Source organism: Phycodurus eques, chromosome 1, assembly GCF_024500275.1.
Source record: "Phycodurus eques isolate BA_2022a chromosome 1, UOR_Pequ_1.1, whole genome shotgun sequence".
NCBI classification, from domain to species: domain Eukaryota; kingdom Metazoa; phylum Chordata; class Actinopteri; order Syngnathiformes; family Syngnathidae; genus Phycodurus; species Phycodurus eques.
Genome location: NC_084525.1, coordinates 36,447,190 through 36,451,136, shown reverse-complemented (window position 1 = coordinate 36,451,136; position 3,947 = coordinate 36,447,190).

Genomic DNA, 3,947 nt, shown 5'->3' with positions numbered 1-3,947 from the left:
CAGTTAATACAGTTCGGCGCTAAATCCGTAAGTGCAACTTGAAACTCTACTATGCAAAGCAAAAGCCATTTATCAACAACACCCAGAAAGCTCATCTAAGATGGACTTATGCAAAGTGGAAAAGTGTTCTGTGGTCCGACAAGTGCACAGTTCAAATTGTTTTTGGAAATTATGGATGTCGTGTCCTCCGGGCCAAAGAGGAAACGAACCATCCGGACTCTTATGGACGCAAAGTTCAAAAGCCAGCATCTGTGATGGTATGGGGCTGTGTTAGTGCCAATGGCATGGGCAACTTTCACATCTGTGAAGGCACCATTAATGCTGAAAGGTACATACAGGTTTACAGGTTTATAGCCAAGTTTATCAGATTGAACATTAAATATCTTGTCTTTGTAGTGTATTCAATTAAATATAGGCCAAACATGATTTGCAAATCATAGTATTCTGTTTTTATTTATGTTTAACACAACGTCCCAACTTCATTGGAATTGGGGTTGTATGATGCTCAGGGTCCATTCCGATTGCTCTGATGTCATCACAATTCCATGGTCTGTGATGATTGTTATGATATGCTGTTGTGTATTAACCAGCGTGAGACTCCTCACTTCATTTCAGTATTTTGACATTTGAGAAAATCCTGTTTCTCTTTATCTCTGTAAAATATGCTGAGGCACCGCTCACTCTCACATCCATCAGAGATGTGTCACCCAGCCTCTGGCGTCACAGGGCACAAAGTCAAAGAGTGTCCTATCACTGAAACAATTAAGAGGAGCAGTGGCAAAATGAGATTACATCTGAGGAATGCTAATCCACCCCAGAGTCCAGGTCTGCAGATGTCACGATTAAAGACTCAAATTCCTAGAGGTCAGTGTGGTGGGATCACATATTATCACCAACTGATCGAGTGTCTCTGACATCTGCACTCCTGACAGCATCAACACACAAATCGCGGAGTCAAGAATCGGTAAATCAAGTCTTCTCGACAGGGTTAAATATCTAACTTCTGGAGTAACCCTGCTACACCATCCAACTGCTTATTCGTGCTTTACTTTAAATATTTAAAAGAGAATGTGGGAATCTTCTTCGATTGGAAATCGTTCGGAGCTAACTGACATTTTACACAGCTCGATCTATAACATTAAAACGTTATTTTGACTGCTACCTGCACTTCTGAAATATTGATTTGGATAAAAAAAATGATTAGTGAATCATTTATACAACAGAGACATGTAGATAGATATGTGCTTATTCTACGTGTTTTCTCGACCCAGAGAGAGTAACAGAAGCTCAAGACAAGACTGAGTTTATTCCATTAATTTCGATGTAAACACTTTTTTTTTTCTTTTACAACTACGGGCGTCAAGTTTAAGAATCCCACTAGCTGTATTTTGACAATCATTGGCTAACATTTGTTACATATGCACATTAGTCACATTGAATATATAAAAAATTCTGATTAACAACAATATTAATGGTCACTTTTAATCAGTCCTTTCAGAGAGGTATTCATTTAAAAATATGTTAATGTTAATGTTCTACAACTCCAATTCCAATGAAGTTGGGACGCTGTGTTAAACATAAATAAAAACAGATATTTAATTTCAACCTTTATTTAATTGAATACACTACAAAGACAAGATATTTAATGTTCAAACTGATTAACTTGATTGTTTTTAGCAAATAATCATTAACTTAGAATTTTATGGCTGCAACACGTTCCAAAAAAGCTGGGACAGGTGGCAAAAAAGACTGAGGAAGTTGAGGAATGCTCATCAAACACCTGTTTGGAACATCCCACAGGTGAACAGGCTAATTGGGAACTGGTGGGTGCCATGATTGGGTATAAAAGGAGCCTCCCTGAAGTGCTCAGTCATTCACAAGCAAAGATGGGACGAGGTTCACCTCTTTGTAAACAAGTGCGTGAGAAAATAGTCAAACAGTTTAAGGACAATGTTCCTCAACGTACAATTGCAAGGAATTTAGGGATTTCATCATCTACGGTCCATTATATCATCAAAAGGTTCAGAGAATCTGGAGAAATCACTGCATGTAAGCGGCAAGGCCGAAAACCAACATTGAATGCCCGTGACCTTCAATCCCTCAGGCGGCACTGCATCAAAATCTGACATCAATGTGTAAAGGATATCACCACATGGGCTCAGGAACACTTCAGAAACCCAATGTCAGTAAATACAGTTCGGCGCTACATCCGTAAGTGCAACTTGAAACTCTACTATGCAATGCAAAAGCCATTTATCAACAACACCCAGAAATGCCGCCGGCTTCTCTGGGCCGAGCTCATCTAAGATGGACTGATGCAAAGTGGAAAAGTGTTCTGTGGTCCGACGAGTCCACAGTTCAAATTTTTTTGGGAAATTGTGGATGTCGTGTCAAAGAGGAAACAAACCATCCGGACTGTTATGGACGCAAAGTTCAAAAGCCAGCATCTGTGATGGTATGGGGCTGTGTTAGTGCCAATGGCATGGGTAACTTACACATCTGTGAAGCCACCATTAATGCTGAAAGGTACATACAGGTTTTGGAGAAACATATGCTGCCATACAAGCAACGTCTTTTTCATAGACGCCCCTGCTTATTTCAGCAAGACAATGCAAAACCACATTATGCACGCGTTACAACAGTGTGGTTTCGTAGTAAAAGAGTGCAGGTACTAGATTGCCCTGTCTGCAGTCCAGACCTGTCTCCCATTGAAAATGTATGGCGCATTATTAAGCGTAAAATACAACAATGGAGACGCCGGACTGTTGAACAGCTGAAGCTGTATATCAAGCAAGAATGGGAAAGAATTCCACCTACAAAGCTTCAACAATTAGTGTCCTCAGCTCCCAAACGTTTATTGAATGTTGTTAAAAGAAAAGGTGATGTAACACAGTGGTAAACATGACCCTGTCCCAGCTTTTTCGGAACGTGTTGGAGCCATAAAATTCTAAGTTAATGATTATTTGCTAAAAATAATAAAGTTTATCAGTTTGAACATTAAATATCTTGTCTTTATAGTGTATTCAATTAAATATAGGTCGAACATGATTTGCAAATCATTGTATTCTGTTTTTATTTATGTTTAACACAACGTCCCAACTTCATTGGAATTGGGGTTGTATTATTTCCTACGCTTATGTAGCGAAATAAGATGTTACCAAAGTAATACAATCAGTTTTCAGTATGATGCAGCACAATTTTACAGATATTAAATTATGAATACCTCTCTGACAATAGCTTTGTAAAGGCATATCTTTTACTTAATGTTGTGTCTTATCTCTACAATTTCCTTGGCTTGATATATACATTTTTAGAAATTCTATGAAACATCTGCCCTTTACACTACTGACAATGTACCTTGTTGTACATTTAGTTTCATGGGTTTTTGATGCTATTATTTTTTTGTTATGATACACAGCATTGAGGTCTTCTTTTTTGAGCTACTTATGTGTTGCTTAACTTGTTGTTGAAACAGCATTATCTATGTCTGTTTCATCAAGTATTAATTCACGAAAGAGCTGATTATATTTCCCAAACAAAATTGTTTCGCTGAATGAATTATGCTGTGTTTGGGTTATTTGTAGTGTAGGGGTTCACCTGGCTGACTTTCATTCCCCGGTCACAATCACCACGTATGCTCAGTCCTGGGTGTATGTACCTATCACCTTAAATCAGATGGGATAGACTACAGCTTCCTTGTGACCCTGAATGGAATCATTGCTAATGAAAAAGGATCCTTGGCTGTCTTTCATGGCCATTGAATCCTACGGAAACTACCTTTGTAGTATAGTGCGCTGGCATCTCTCCCATGGAACTAATTTGTTCGTTATATCGTGGTAAGCGTTGTTTTATACCCCAAAAAAACATAACATTGATGCATAGTCTCAAAATAGCTCTGCAAACCCTCTCAGTGTAGCAGGGTTTTCACACAAATAAATACTGTCAAA